The sequence below is a fragment of the Neovison vison genome, chromosome 12 (genome assembly GCF_020171115.1).
Source record: "Neovison vison isolate M4711 chromosome 12, ASM_NN_V1, whole genome shotgun sequence".
NCBI lineage: Eukaryota > Metazoa > Chordata > Mammalia > Carnivora > Mustelidae > Neogale > Neogale vison.
Genome location: NC_058102.1, coordinates 67,426,813 through 67,443,580, shown reverse-complemented (window position 1 = coordinate 67,443,580; position 16,768 = coordinate 67,426,813). Strand labels below are relative to the sequence as shown.

Below are 16,768 nucleotides of genomic sequence, written 5' to 3'. Positions count from 1 at the left end.
CCATCAGACCTCACTTACAAAACACAAGTTCGAAGTTAAATTAAGAATCTCAAAATGATGACAGAAGATCATTAAACCAAGCATGGAGCCTTTCTTAGCATGGAGCCCTGTGTGACGACACAGGTCACAAGTCCATGAGGATGGCCCTGTTCTCAGAGGTCAAAAAGTGCACATTTAAGCCTGTTTCCCGCTGGTCTTAAAGACTCCCTTTCATTGTCAAAATTTGCAATGGGTCAGGTTTGTTTCTGGTATCCTAGGGACCTTCTCCTGGCCATCAGCACTGTTATTTTTGCCTCTCATACATTTTTTGAATCACTCTCTATTACTTCCGCCATGGCCTTTGTTCACATCCCTGTCAGCTCTGATGTAGACCCTGTGGTGTCTTTTTTTTTTTTTGACCCTATGGTGTCTTAAGTGGGATGTCTCTCCTGAGCAGATGAGGTTCCCCAGATATGAGGTGATGATTGGGTCAAAGCCAGTGGCACAAGCAGTGAAAGAATTCACCTGAGGCAGAACAAAGGAGGTAGAAGTTTATTGAATATACCTCAGGGGATGGGGGGTGGTGGACAGGAGAGCAGAGGAGGGCTCTCTGTAATGAGGCAGTGAGTGGGGGCTGTTATTTATTTATTTATTATATCATTTATTTATTTATTAACATACTACTGTATGTTTTTAAAAATGGGGAAATGAGGAGGTATGCTGATGTGTGGAATTCTCCCATTTTTGGTAACTGCTTAATTGTAAGTAGCCCATTGGTCACTTAGGGCCTGTGGATATATATTTTTTTAAGATTTATTTATTTATCTGAGAGAGAGAGAGATTGAGAGAGTGAGCAGGGTGGGGAGGGTGGAGGCTGGAGCAGAGGGAGAGAATCCCCAAGCTGACTTCTCATTGAGCGCAGAGCCCAAGATGGGGCCCCATCTCCTGACCTATGAGACCATGACCTGAGTCAAAGTCACGGGTCACACACTTAACCGACTGCATCACCCAGGTACCCCTGGCCAGTGGATATTTTGAGGTATCACCTGAGGGCCGGTTTGTATTCAGCTGGGGGTGGCGCTATGGGGCCTTTCTATAGTCCATTGCTGAAGGCTCTACACACTCTACAGTTAGTTTCTTCCCTGTGTTCTCTGACACGTTGCCAGAGAGATCTTCCAAATATCCCAGAAAGCTTTACTTGACCTTCTGTGGGCTGTGGCTAACGACAGGGTTTTTGTACTGGGGGCCCTGGGGTAGAGACTGCAGGGAGCTATAGGTTTGGTTTGACCTTCACGGTATTTAAAGCAATTTAGGCCAATACTTAAAGTTTGGGAGATTTCACCTAACTGAAATCCAGATTTTAAAATCAGGAAATCTGGCTACCCTGGGCTCTTGTTTCCTTGTGTTGGGCTGATGCCCTTAGAGAACAGGAGGACCTGTGGACTTGGGAAAGAACCTATTTGGATTTACTTTTAGGGCAGATTGACTCATTGTTCTGGAAAATCATCACTTTCACTTATGTAAATTTAAGCAAGCATCTGCTTATTGTCCTCAGGGAATGCTGACCTTTTAGTCTGAGAAATTAAGTTCTCCACCTTCATAATGGTGCTACAAAGCTGTAGCAGCCCTTGGTTACTTTTTTAGAAGTATTTCTTGGCTCTAGCCTAGTCAGTGACACTACAGATCACCTAGAGATCACCAGATGACCTCCTCTGGTCTTGACCTTTTTTCCCACCCTTGTCTTCCCTTGTCCTGCTGGGTTGAGGCCCAGGCTCTGCTCCTCCAGAGTGCTTTGAGTCCATTCCACCTTTTCTCCTACTCCTGGCTCTTCTCTTTGTTTGAATCCTTCCTTTTCTTTCCTCTAGGCCTGCTTGAAGCCATTTAGGAAACCTTTGCTGAGAGCCTCCATCAGAGCTCCTCCCGCAAACTCTGCTGGAAACAGGTAATTCAATTTTTGGATTTTCAAATGCTCAAGTACCAAGGGGTGGTGGGTTCAGGTGTTTTAGAGTGTTCATGCCAGCCCAGTGATTTTTGAGATACTCTAATCCCTCCTGAGCTGGTGCCTATATATTGCCAAGCATTTGATATCTGGCTGTTTTTTGAAATCCTATTTCGTGAAAAGAACTTGATTTGCACTCTTTCAGTGAATTATGAGATCAGCCCTGACATCGTTTCCATATTACAGGTGAAGAAACAGTGTTCTTCAAAACTGGTACTCCGAATAGCTTCTCCATGGCTATGTCTTATTTCTTCATATAGATTATATACTTGTCGAAGGTCATGACTGTGCCTTTATTGCCAGACTCTTATCTGGCATTATCCATAAATGTTTACGTGATGAGAGAAATGGTTTACGTGAATGGTGTGCACCAAGGCTGACTCAGCCAGGCTCCGTGGGGGTGGATGCATAGGGACCAAGTAGAAAAGAAGGGTGTGTATCATAGGTTATACTAGAAGATCTGCCTCCTACCTGTGCACCCATACAGTACGGAGTTTTGGATCTCGAGCTTTGAAGTTCGATGGGCCTCGCTGTGTCTGTTTCCTCCTTTGTAAAATTCGGGCAATGAGAGCACGTGATTTGTACCACTGGTTTTCAGCTGGGGTGATTTTGCCCTGTGGGAGTCATTTGGTGATGTCAGGAAACCTTCTTCATGTTGCAACTGGGGATGGAGGGAGGATTGACATTTAGTGAGCAGAGTCCAGGGATGCTGCTGAAAGCCCTGCAGTGCATGGAACAGAGCAAGGAATTGTAAGGAATTGCACTGACAGGAGTGCTGAAGTGGAGAAACCCTAACTGGTAGGTTTGTGAAGACGAAGGTGGATAATGGATGCCATCTCTAAGATTATAAAATCAGCTCTTAGGAGGGTGAACCCCAAAAGGCTTAATTTCCGTGGCATCTGTTATTCTTGCCAAGGAAAACCTTATGATAAGGACTTCTTGCACTCCTGTTCAGAGGACTCACTGGAGAGGTTATTTGTGTTACATTGTGTACCAACATGAGCTGGCTGGCTTTATCAGAGCCGTAAAAACAATTGTTAATTTTTAGGGTGTTCCTGGTAAACTTCCTGCTTGCTTAACTAGTTTATTCTGTGGAGATAATTTTGGTGTGTGGGTTTAAATCCTCTGATGGAAAATGTTTTGGTTGATGAATTTCCAAAATATGCTTTGACAAGTGGAAGATGAAAAGTTTTTGTTTTCACATCAAGATGCCTCCTGTTTTTCTAGGCCCAGACTTAAAACAAAGCCTCTCTCCCCTCAGTTTACTGCCTTACCTGCCTGTTGCACGCTTGGGTAATTGTGGGAGTGGTTTGGAGAGTTGTTGGATTTCCTTCTATTGTTGTGGGTTTGCAGGGGAGATTGTTACTTATGTTTTTTTGTAAGTACAAGAGTGAGATGCACCTTATCGAAGATTTTGTAGTATAGGAAAACCATAAAGATGTAGTAAAAAACAGTTATCCTACCACACAACTATTTTGCTGTGTTTCTGTCCATTTAAAAAATTTATATATTCTTAATAAATTTATATATTTATATATTTTTATAAATTTATTTATTTTACTTAGAATATTTGAAATATTCTAAGTATATGATTTGTGTTTTACTTATCATTGTTTTATTTGCCTTTCCCCACACTACAAAACTAACTGTAAATGTTATTTCTAAGGACTGTAAAATATTCTGTCTAGGGATATTTTGTGATTTATTTAATCTGATTGCAGAGCCTGTTTTCAGTATTTGATGAGCATCTTATGCAGTCAGCATTTTCTTTCAGATCATTTTTATTTTTATCAGAGATGACCAGAAGTAGAACAAAAGGATGGTCATGCATATGGGTATCTTGACTGATATTGGTATTGGTTGCCAAAAAAGTGTGTACTAATTTTTGCCACCAGTAGCAGAGTGCTATTCTCATTTTAATAATATTTGGCAATTTTCTAAGAGAAAAAGTACTTTGTTTTTCTGTTTTGCCTGATATTAATGAGATCAAACATGTTTATATGACTGTTGACTGCATTTCCTGTTTAACAAACTGTTCTTGAACTTTGCCCTTTTATTATTTATTATTGGGGATTCGTATTTTTCTCATTTGTCATAGACTATGTATTTTACTTATTAATCCTCTATCATCATTACTGCACATATTTTAACCTCGTTTTTTTTTTCTCTAATTTCTATTTGGTTTATTTTTTAATTTTGTTTTTAGTCCTATAGAATCATAAAATTTTTATGGCGTCAAATCTTGATTTTCTTTATCACCATCTTTAACCTTCCTTTGTACTGAAATGAACCTTCTCTGTTCTGGAAGTCACTGTATTGAATTGTCAATGTTTAAAATTCTGCTACTCTGGACTACTATAGAGTTTCCTAATGGGGATGAACAGGCCTCAAGTGCTTGGTTGAATCTGGGCACCCCCTGTACCATGAAAGCCCTCCCCATCTCTGTGTGTGTGGTGGCATGGGGGGTGTGGGTGAGCATGAGTGAGTAGGGAAAGTTGATGAGAAAGAATGAGGTTCATGTTGGGCAGTAGCTTGTTTAGTCTGAATTTCCTTTACCACAGGGTAGACGTGAGCTTGCCTGAAGGCAGGAGCTTCCATCCATTCTTACCTGGCTGACTAATTGGGGCCAGCAGCTTGTCTAGTGAACTGTGGCTGTGCCTGGCACAGAGCTTGCCCACAACCATTATTTTATTTCTCTAGTGCCTGAGAAGGTATACTGAGCAGAGACTGTACCCAAGCCCCCTCCATTCCTTACCATTTAAGTTTCGTTCTCTTGGGCTCCAGGCTCTGTGTTGCTCAGACCTCATCAAGGTAATTTGCTGCCCTGTGGGTGGATTTCCCCAGGTGCTGTTCACCAGCTGAGGCTTGAGGAGGAAGGTAATAATAGCAAATACAAATAGTGCTTACTTGTTTTGAAAAGTGCCTCGACCAGGGCTTTCTTGTATGCTTTTCCCCTCAACCTTAGGAGGTTAAATACTATTTTCATCTCCATTAATTTGGAGGAAACCACCACTCAATAGAAGCACAATTAAAATCTAGAACTTCTGACCTTAGAGCTGATCCTCTGTACTTGGGAAATAATTCCATCGTTGTAATTTCTGGTTGTGATTTCTTAGTGGTACTGCTGGGCAGAAGGTAGCAGCAACTTTGGGTTTTGGGGTCAGCCATATCTTGGGTGGAATCCCAGTAGAGTCATATCTTAACATTGTGACTTTGTGGTTTGTCCAGTCTGAGCCGTGGTTTCTTGTCTGTCAGTGGAAGCAACGGTGCCTACCTTGCAGGGATATGAGAAAGATTAAGTTGAGATTACATATACCAGATGCCTAGCACAGCACCTGGCTTACTCATTGCAGGAGCTCAGTAATGATGACTACCTAGTCTTTTTTCTTTTTCTTTTTTTTTAAAAGATTTTATTTATTTATTTGTCATAGAAAAGCGAGAGCGAGCACAGGCAGACAGAGTGGCAGGCAGAGGGAGAAGCAGGCTCCCTGCCAAGCAAGGAGCCCGATGTGGGACTCGATCCCAGGACACTGGGATCATGACCTGAGCCGAAGGCAGCCGCTCAACCAACTGAGCCACCCAGGCGTCCCATGATGACTACCTAGTCTTAAAGCTAAAAATGCTACTATTCTTTGCTTTAAAAAAAAAAAAAAAATCTTAGAATAACTGGCAAACCTGCTCAGACTTGTGAAATTTTAGTAAATATTATTTATATTTCTGTGCAAGAAATGTTTCTTTATCTGGCCTCTTTATTATCCTGTTGAGTCGATTTTGTTTTTTTGTTACGGATGTCAACTGCTTCTCTGAAATACTTCTGCTTGGATGACTTTGTGATGAATCCCCAGCTTAGGGCTGTACTCACAGCCAAAGTAAAACATGTTTGTCTACATGTTTCTGTAAAAAAGCATAGGCAGTTTTGGGAAGGGCCATAACCTAGTCATTCCTTTACACATAGATGAGATTTTTGGCATCATTCATGTTACTTACTTGTCCCATGTATTATAAACATTCAGGTAACAAAGCAGTCTTAAAAAGAAAGTTATAGGGATGCCTGGGTGGCTCAGTCATTGAGCGTCTGTCTTTGGCTCAGGTCATGATCCCAGGGTGCTGGGATGGAGTCCTGTGTTGGGCTCCTTGGTCAGTGGGAGTTGCTTCTCCCTCTGCATGCCACTCCCCCTGCTTATGCACTTGTTCTCTCTCTCTCTTAAAAAAAAAAAAATCGTAGAAAATCATGAGAGAAGAGAAGGTTGCTAAGTAACTCAGGAGAACCATTATTAAATTTCCATTTTTCATACCATATATAAATTGAGTTGGATCTGGTTAGTCCTTATGTTAGATTGTCATCCACATAAAAAGCCTCCACTAATATTATGGAAGTTATTTCTGCCTGAAGAATTTCAGCGTGAGGTTGGTTTGGCCACTTAACTTCTCCTTGTGTTTATTTAGACTTTTTCATTTTAATAAATTGAGCCAAGTAATTATAAATGTTAGCTTAGAGTTATATTATAATCCAATGCAGCCTCGTTTCTATGGAGTTGAAGATAATGTCCTTTGGCAATCTTCTTTAAAATGTGTCTTGAATCTTCTTACTTTTGTCCCTGAAGCCATGGTTGCATTTTCAACAATACACCATCTTAGTATTGGAAGAGGGAGAGGTTAATATGGTTGAGGCTTTATTGAGTTAATGACTAACCTTCTTGTTCTTATTCTGGGAAATTTAGATCTGTTGTCCTATGGTTTTTCCATCTCCTACCCCTTCCCCCGACTATGGCAGGAATGGAGAAACATGGATGAGAAAGCCTCTTTTAAATGTAATTTATATAAGTTATATAAATTAGAGTCATAAATTAGTTGTATTTTTATATAATTCATGCCATATGTATATGCTTTACTTAACACATGGATACAGTTAAGTATCAATGATTAAGTGAAATTTACGTGATTTCTAAGTTCTTTCTTATGTCTAGAGTTCAAGGATCAAAGTGAATGAACTGTTGGCCAAATCTTGTGACTATTGCCAGGTGAGTGTAGGACATTGTAAAATGCCACACCCAGTTTCAATGGTAGGAAGACAGTTGTTTTCCTAAAATTCAGGCCTAATGTTTGATTTCTTAATTTACAGCCAGAGTGGACATTTGGGGGCACAGGTGGGAGTGTTGATAACGGCGAAGAGAGTAGATTAAGCATGGAAGAATAAAATTGCTGCTGCTGTGACTATTAATTTACGGGATATACAGGCCAAAAGACGGCCTGTGTTTTGTGATCTCGAGATAACAATCCAGTTGGGCAGCCCTGAGCCCGTCACTTCAGCCAGATCATTTTGGCACCAGCCCTTTGAAACCAAGCCTGAGAACGCGGAGAGTTTTACCCAGGCATTTCTTGTTGCTGGCTGGTTGGCTTATGAAGTAAATAGAGAAATTAGCTCTCATTAGCACTCCCCCAAGCTGTAATGCATCCACCTGAGGCGGAAAGAGGCTCTCTTCTGTTCCTCAAAACGTGAAAATCCCCATCTGATCTCTTCAGTCCGAGCATTTTTGCATTGCAGAAACAGAATGCCAACTTGGCAAGAGTAAAATCCACCAAGTGTCTCAAATGACAGTAGCAAATCCTACTGCAGGGTGGAAGTCTTTCCTAAGAGCTGTGACTGTGTCTAAGAAATCAGGGAGCCTTAGCTTTTGCTCTTCCCCCAACCCCGCTTCTTGTGTATTTGGCTGACACGAACCGGGTTAGTCAGAGATATCGAACACTGGTGGTCCTGTAACTTGATCTCCTTGGTCTGCTGTCAGCTGTGGTGCCAACAGAGTGTCTGGGTTGTTTCAAGTCTTTGAGAAAGAGAGATGTCTGAGGGTGGTTGGTGGCCCTGTTTAGGACCACCTGCATGGGTAGTCCTTATTCTTCTGAAATCCAGATTTGTAGCTATGAAGCTGGGAGCCAGAAAGGCACGTGTAGTAGGAGGGCAGCAAAGTCTGGGGGTTTTGCACAGAATCCTGGAGAAATATATAGAAAAACTGCAAATTGGCGGATTTTATAGACTAGAACCCTGAACCAGGAATCTGGCAGTCTGGTCCCCACATTGATCAGGTGTGTGGTCCTGGGCATAAAAGTGAGCTACTAATACTAGCCCCGCCCTCACAGGGAGAGCTGTGAGGGTCAAACTGGACAAAGTGTAAAAACAGTAAAACATTAAGCAGGAGGAGGGACGCCTGGGTGGCTCAGTTGGTTGGACGACTGCCTTCGGCTCAGGGCGTGATCCTGGAGTCCCGGGATCGAGTCCCGCATCAGGCTCCCAGCTCCATGGGGAGTCTGCTTCTCTCTCTGACCTTCTCCTCGCTCGTGCTCTCTCTCACTGTCTCTCTCTCTCAAATAAATAAATAAAATCTTTAAAAAAAAAAAAAACATTAAGCAGGAGGAGTGTGATTTTAAGTTGAGTTTTTCATATGGGGTACATTATCTACATTTTTTAACATTCTGAACCCAAACCTTTGGTAATAAGATACAGACACTGCAACAGTACCTGCTTTTGCTCAGACTTCTGCTTCTGTGACCTCCCTCACTCCATCCCCCGCCCTCAGCTGGGCTAGAGCCTGAATGACTGGGAGATGGTTCCTCAAGGTTCTTTTGGAAAGCGGTAGTGCCTTCTGGGCAATGCCGTAGCCATGGGTCTTGATTCTTGCTCAGGCCTGTCTGCATCTGCTTTCTTGCCAAGTCGTCTATTACCTGTCGGCTCCAAGAATTGTTTCCTCTTATGGAAAGCTTGAAATGTTGGGGATAAAGCGTTCAGCACTTTGTTTCATACTTATATGTAGAACTGTTTAAGGAGCTTAGACTGATTTCCTAGGATTTGAGGTCCTGATGCAAGTGTGCCTTATGTGCGGAGGGGCAGGCTCCATGGGTTGAGGTTGAAAACAGCAGATCCGACCTCTCATGACCTGGTGTCAGTTTTCAGTGCCCCATGATGTTGTGACATGCAGATTGCTAGCCTGGCGATGTCTCACTTTCCTTCCTTGTGAACCTGTGATATTCCGGGGCATTATTTCACTCCTGTCCCTGTTGACTGCATTGGGCTGATGTTCAGAAAGCGTTCTGGGCTGACTATCAAAAACGTGCAATTATTGAACCGAGCCAACACTATTTTTCAAAGATGGTTTTCAGCCTTCATAGGACCTCTAATAGTATGTTGTGATAGAACATGTGTAGGGCCTGTAACTTCCTCAGGAGAATTGAAAAAATAGCTTTCTACACTTAGAAAACCGCAAACAGCCTGTCTTTGATGAGGTGCATTGGAAGCCTACTGAGACCAGGAATTGGATGCTGAAGGATTTTAGGGCTGAGGAAAAGGTAGTAGGATTCGGTGGAGGAGAAGCTGACCAGCAATGCCACCGCAGTGGAGTCCCCAGCTGCCTGTATGGGGAGCTCTGGTCTTAGGATGGCCCCAGTGGAGGCGAGGGGCTGGACCTTTGTATTCCTGAATCAGCTCATTGCTGGCAGCTGGCTACCCCCTCTGGTGGCTTAACCTTGCTGAAGCAGTGTCCTGCAGCTGGCTGGGGGCCTTCCCTCGAGCTGTTGGGAGCCAGGATGAGCACAGCCAGCTCTAAAAGTGGGGTTTGGGTGAAACACACCAATATCTTCTTACCTGTCACAAAGAAGCTAACCCCTTAAAAAAGAAACAAACAGTAATAGATGACACCAAAATTCCAACATATACGGTCTCTTTATCTGCAGTCAGAAAGTTTGGATCTCTTAGAAAAACTGAACGAAGAGGTCATACCCTTTTGTTAATGATAAACGGATCTCTGGCTTTTCAGAAATTTGTGAGATACTTGGGTAATCTTTACACCTGGTGGTGGTGTAGCTGGGGCCAGCTTCTGTATGTGTGAAATGGCTGACCTGTTAAGTGATTTTGCCCACATAGGAATTACTGCATGTTTAGAATGTTAACCCTGTGTGTACGTAAGTGCATCTGTTTCTGGAATATTTAAACTCCTGTTGAATTTATAGAATTGGTGGGTCACTACCACAAAAGTCAGGCAGAGCAGATTAAGACACACAAACCATCAACTCAGAACTTTCCAGGGGATCTGATGGCTGGAGAGAGCAAATATAGGAGAATATAGCCTGCGTTGAAATTCCAGTCACCTGATAGGGCATTTTGATTCAGTTGAGGCTAATAATTTAGGAGTTATATGGCTGGAAGAGAAGTTAATGTGCTTTGAAAAATGAACTGGTTTTCTGGCATTTCCGAAAGCCAGTTGTACTCAGCCAATGTCTGAAACTGTCTGGCATGGTCTGTGGTGTGAGTGGGATGGGTAAATAGGCCCAAACCGCCCTACATCTTTTCCAACCTCAGATTAATCATATCTGCAAAAGCGAACATGCTTCTTCCTTAGTTTCTGCCTTTCCTAGCGAGTGAAGGCGGCGGTGGGTTCTGTGGACCCATCATCTCATAGTTAGAGTGTGTTGTGGGGTCCGGAGGTAGGGAAGTCTGATGATTTGAGCCTGGCACAGAGTAAAGGTGTGTGTTCTGACCAGTGGGCTTCACTTCCCAGCGAGTCCCCCTTCCACCCCTGTGTAACCCTTGTCCTCTTTGCCTTGCCGCTCAGGAGCTCCGTAGCGCAAGATGTCACGGACCTGTTTGTATTCCAGGTGTAGTGGAGAGGTAAATAGGTCACTCTTCCTTATTCAGAAACTGAACAGCGCCAGCTGCCCTGGTGATACATTCTGTATAAGACATACATCTCACCTTGGAGGGATGGGCGATTGGTGATGCCTGTGAAGGAGGTGATCTGCCAGCCAGTTCATTGTATTGCCTGGAAATGGGAGATGGCATAAAATAAGCTTTCAAGGTTTCCTCAGACAAGGAGGAAGTTAATGTAGCATCGTGACCTTGTTGCAGGGGACAGGCTGAGGCGAGTTTGTTGAACATGTACCAGGTCTTCTTAAACTCTCCACTTTGCTGGTCTTTCTTGGTCTGAGTTCTAGAGTGTCAGGTGATCTGATCATGCAAGGAGCCAACAAGGCAAGCTGTAATGCGGTTCGTGTCTTCCTCCGGCTTGTCCATCTTTCTGACATGCCTCCACGTGAGCGTTGGCATTCTGGAAAGTTCAGATGGAATCTCCAGCTATGAGTTTTCATTACGACTCACATCTGCCGGGGATGAATCAAGAAGAGTTTCTTTGCCAAGAAGTGTGGTACCGTGTGGGGAGAGGTAACTCAACTTTGAAGAACCAGAATTTTAAAAAAAGAAAAAATGTGGAGGATGCCTATCAAGAAAAGGGAAAACCAGAGGTAATCTGGAGCTGTGGGAAATAAGTCAGGGATAAAAGAAACAGACAAAGGTTCAACAGAAAACACCGCCTGTTAGGGCTGCCTGTTAGAGCCTGAGGACCGAGGCAGCACCAAAGGGCTTGGAAATGCGCTCCACAGAGAACCGCTCCACATATCTACCTGCTTTTGCCCCTGTTCACCTGGAGAAGAAGGGTCTGACACGCCCCTGGAGAGGATGCTGTGTGCCTGTTTTGAAGGCAAGACCTTGACGTGTGGGGGCATCCTGCTTCCTTGTCAAGCTGATGTGGCATCACCAGCCTGAGAGAGGACACAGTGATTAAGGGCCCAGGCCTGGGAACCATGCAGACTTTCGCCACTCAGCTGTGACTTCAGCATTGGGCCTCAGAAAACAGGAAGATGGATGAAGCTGATTGTATTTCACGGGGTTATGGTAAAGGGTTTAGGGGACCCTAATGAAGTAAGTGCTTAAAAATGAGCTAAGTGTTGTTGCATGCCAGGAGTGGTTACAGGATTTGTAAAAGGCCGCTTCCTACACCCTCTGGCTCCACTGTCGTACTTTGATACTGAGCTTGGTATCCGCAGGGAGTTAGACAGTATCGAGGCTCTGCTGGGTTACCAAGAGCAGCTGCAGGGCCTTGCCCAGGTCTCTGTGGTGCCCATAGGTTAACGCTCCTGAGAGTTCCTGTCCTGAAACCCCTTGATCTTTTCTAGAGATGGCTCCAGCTGGGACAGCCACACACATTGGCTTGGAATGGGTCTGGGCAGTGTTTTTAAATCTCCATGGATGATGGGTTGCTTTGTTAAATATATGTAAATATTCAATCCTAAGCATCTTTTGTACAAGACACTGGGCCCATAAGGGTACAGAATGAAGTGGTACATCAGGCTGCCTGCTGTGTGTTAGGGGTTTGCATAATTATGTTACTGATCCTTCCCCCAACACTAAGAGGGGAAGGTGATATTACCAGTTTTATGGAGATTAAATAACTTGCTTAAGAGATAATCATACCCAGTTTCACTGAATGGAAGACACCTTCCAATTTCAGCAGTGTTGAATGTGGAAAAAAATCTCTTTCTAATCAATGAAATGTAGTAGAGTGTAAAACCTAGATGTTCATTCCTGCTCAATTTCAAAGCATATGTTCTCTCCTCATCACACACAAGAACTTGCAGTCGATCTGGTGGTAAAAAGTACAACAAGCACAGAGAAGAGGACATCTACTGTGTTAGGACTCCGAAGGGCAGCAGTGTAATAGTTGGTGATCATAGACTGACTACTTGGGATGTGGCAATGCTTTCATGTGCTCTAATTCATAAGAGCATGGGGCTCTTTACACGTGCTCTCAGGTGGATACTTCCATGTTCTCTTTTACACAAACAAGGCAATGGAGATTGGTACTCTTATTCCCGTTCAAATGGGGAAATTGACGCACAGAAAATGTCCCAAGGTCACTGGGCTTGTTCTTTTTTTTTTTTTTTTAAGATTTTATTTATTTATTTGACAGAGAGAGAGATCACAAGCAGGCAGACAGGCAAGCAGAGAGAGAGGGGAAAGCAGGCTCCCTACTGAGCATCTCAAGAGCCTGATGAGAGCTCGATCTAAGGATCTGGAGATCATGACCTGAGTCGAAGGCAGAGGCCTAACCCACTGAGCCACCCAGGTGCCCATTGGGCTAGTTCTAAAAATAAATTTTATAACATGGTACTTAAGAGTTCAGGTTTTTTATCTACAATCATGTCAGATCTGGTTAAGGTTCCAGAAGAGTATGATCTGGTAGAAGGCTGCTCATTGTCTTCTGGGAGCATCTGACCCAGACCTGCAGTCAGGAGGAATTCCCAAAGATGGTGAGTGGCACTAGAAGGAAAATGGGAATGTTCATCTCTCCCTCCCTAGCTACTATGATAATTAAAAATAATCATGGTCACCCTAGGTTAGGGACCCGTGCTGATACCATCTTTCTAAACTGGCACTGGCTAGAAGGAACTGACTTGATTTATAAATAAAGTTCTAAAGAACACCTGACCTGGTTTAGGGGGAATGTTGTAAATCAGACAGTTGTTTGGGTCCTAGGAGGATGGCTGCATGGAAGGGCTTGGAAATCCAAAAGAATTGGGGAGGGGAAAACGTACTCTTTGATGACTTTGTGTAATTGAAGTCACTTACAGATGGACAGGTTTTCTGTCGTGTTCTGCCTTCTCAGGCCACAGGAGAGCCCCATCTGTGTTCACACGCTGGGTGGCCAAATGTCTGTGGCAACTCAACTACTTGGCTTTTCATTTGTCTCTAATTCCTTTTATGGAATTAGTGATTTTTATCTCAAATTGGTGTGCTGCTAAAGGCTATGAAGATTGTGTGTCAAGCTGCCATTTAGAAATAAGGCAGAATATTTTTAAGTGGAGAGTTTTTCTGTCATTTGAAAATAAATTTTGACAGAGTCTGGCCCATAAGTAGACAGGTGTTAGAAGATACTGAAGGAACCTGTGGAACGAGGAATCCTAATTGCTGATTAGCGGACTGTTTTTCAGGTGTGTTTACTTTTTCACACCACGGCTGACCAGCGGTTTCCTTATCTTTAGAACAGAGGGGTAGGTAAGATAGTCCCACATGCCTCTAAAATTCTTTTGACTCAGGGACGCCTGGGTGGCTCAGTTGGTTAAGCGCTGTCTTCGGCTGGGATCATGATCCCAGGGTCCTGGGATCGAGTCCCACATCAGGCTCTTTGCTCAGCGGCGAGCCTGCTTCTCTCTCTGCCTCTGCGTAATGCTCTGCCTGCTTGTGTTCTCCCCCACCCCCTCTCTGACAAATAAATAAATAAAATCTTAAAAAAAAATTATTTTGACTCAGACATTTCTAATCCTAACGTGGCTTTTGTTCTGACTAGTTCACCCGGGTGCCTGCCTTTAACACCAAATATTGAATTTGTCGGTCTCTGACTTCTGTTGTCAGTGAATGGAAATGGGTGATGTATTTTCAATTCCGATCACCTGTGGATTGCATTTCAAAGGGAAATTTTTTTTTTTTTAAGATTTTATCTTTTTATTTACTGCATGTGCACGAGTCACAAGCAGGGTGAGTGGCAGGCCAGAGGGAGAGGGAGAAGCAGGCTCCCCGTTGAGCAGAGAGCCCGATGTGGAGCTCAATCCCAGAACCTTGGATTGTGACCTGAGCCAAAGGCAGATGCTTAACTGACTGAGCCACCCGGGTACCCCCAAAGGGAAAGTATTGTAGGCATTTTTCTTGCACACCTTTTAAATACACAAACCTACTGTTAATGAAGAGAATTCAGCTGCAGTTATTTTTTGGGTCAGTGTGCCATTTTGTTGCCTTAATCCCTGACAGTCGACCCGAGAGTCAGCGTCTCGCTGAGTGGTTTTGAACTGTGGTCAGACACTGACGCTGTGAGGATAGGTGTACTGGAGGGCTGCCCGGAGCAGAGAACAACTGTTCGGGTTGCTTTGAGAGAGGCCCAGCTGTGGAATGGAGCATCGAGGTTGGACTAAGGCTCAGATGAGGCTGAGGACCGGGGAGGAAAAGTGTATTCTTATTCAGTCCACCATACCAGCAGTGGGATTCTAGCTGTGCTTCCAATCTGTGCCTGACAGGGGAAAAAGGGTCTTCTTTCCTCTGGCTGAGGGCTGTCTGGTAACACTGAATTTAATCTGCTGTGACCCGGCCCTGGTCACTGCCCTGGGTGGGGCTTACAGTAGGCTTATAGTGGTATGAAGAGAGCAGAACTTCCTTAAGTGGGTGACTGACAAGTCTGAGCTCGCCCTCTATAATGCTGCCTCTATCACCACTCTGTCCAGCTGGGTTGGGGATTGTGCTCAGCAGGGCCCTGGATGAATGCTGTTTTGTGCCCTGTTGTGTAGCGTCTTTCCATAGCCTTTTCTGGCTTACTGCTCTCTCAGCTGTCCAGAGGCTGAAGGCCGTTGGCTTACTGCTCTCTCAGCTGTCCAGAGGCTAGAGGCCGTTGGCGGTCCATTTGTAGAAACCCAAGGGTGCTCAGGAAGGCTTTCTGTGGATGTGACCAGAATAATGCAGGACATGTGTTGGGAAAGCCCCTGGAGCTTGATGGGTTCTCCCCAAGGAGCCTTCATGTTCTGTGGCTGACTCTCTCCGGGTATTGGATTTCTGTGAATTGGTGATCTGTGAACTGAATAAAAAACCATTCTTGTCTGCAGAGTTTGTCTGTGGTGAGGAAAAGGTCCCTAAGAAAATACATCCATCACTTTGGGCCTTAGGCTCAGGGACTCAACAGCACAAGTCCAGAGACCACCGTTCACCTCATTCTTCTCACTGGCCCTCATTTGATTCCCTTAGTCATTCTCTATACCTTTGAGAACATTTTTGGGGAGATCCTCTTAGACCAGAGAGATGGAGCCAGCTGAGGCCAATAGAGAAGTAGTTCCTACTTCTCTTTTCTCCTCCAGGTCTTCAAATTGAACGAGACAGAGCTTTCTGAATTATATGTGTTACCTAAAAAATGATGAAAGAAACACTTGTTAAGCAACTCTTGCTTGTGCCTTGGATAAACCTGCTGTCTCACAGAACTGAACGGGGCACAAAGAGCTGACTTTTGGAAATACTGGTGTTTCAACAAATTTGATACTACGGGTGCTTCATGATTCGCATCTGGTTAACATTCAGTGCTTAGATGCGTATTAAATGGTAAATTACTTAAAACTGGCAACTTGTAGATATCTGCTGGCATTCCTGTTAAGATGCATCCTGAAGAGAATGCATAGCCATGCATCGAGACAACTATAGTAGAGACATCCATGCTGGTAGAGATAGTGGTCTGCTTGGTCCAACAAAACAGTTCTTGTTTTGTTTGTTTTGTTTTTTAAAGATTTATTTTAGAGATAAGGAGAGAGAGAGGGCAAGCAGTGGGGAGGAGCAGAAGGAGAGGGAGAGAGATGCTTAAGCAGATTCTAAGCTAAGCCTGGACCCTGACACAGGGCTTCATCTCACAACCCTGAGGTCATGACCTGAGCTGAAACCAAGAGTTGGTCACTTAACTGACTGAGCCACCCAGGTGTCCCCTAACAAACAGTTTTAAAAATCAATTAATAATTTATTTATTTAAAGGATTTTATGTATTTATTTGTGAGAGAGAGAGAACAAGCGAGCGAGCACAAGCAGGGGGAGCGGCAGGCAGAGGGAGAAGCAGGCTCCCCACTGAGCGGGGAGCCTAATGACCTGAGTCGAAGGCAGAGGCTTAACCCATTGAGCCACCCAGGCGCCCCCAACAGAACAGTTTTAAACGAATTATTCCTTACTGACATATTGCCATTCACCAGATTTCTCAGCTTCTGCTTAAAATGCTTGCTTTATGAAAACTGGTATTTTCTTTGGTTAAAAAAACAGAAAAGATGTGCATTAGGAGGAAATGATTTGGAATTTCAAAGTGCTCACCACAGAGTTCATACTCAGCATTTTCATCAGTGATTGGGAGTTGTGGTTGAAACAAAGCTGGGAGAGACCACTGGTGACAGAATTCAGAA

General features: G+C 43.9%; 1 protein-coding gene across 13 annotated transcripts in view; it reads left to right on the top strand.

Moving 5' to 3' along the window:
- PPFIBP1 (PPFIA binding protein 1) overlaps window positions 1-16,768 on the top strand; it is a 174,030-nt gene that overhangs the window by 19,048 nt on the left and 138,214 nt on the right. For all 13 annotated transcript variants that reach the window (XM_044228753.1, XM_044228752.1, XM_044228754.1 and 10 more), the window contains exon 2: window positions 1,845-1,921. The gene's annotated coding sequence lies outside the window, so the exon portion shown is untranslated. The remainder of the gene's footprint in view (window positions 1-1,844; window positions 1,922-16,768) is intronic.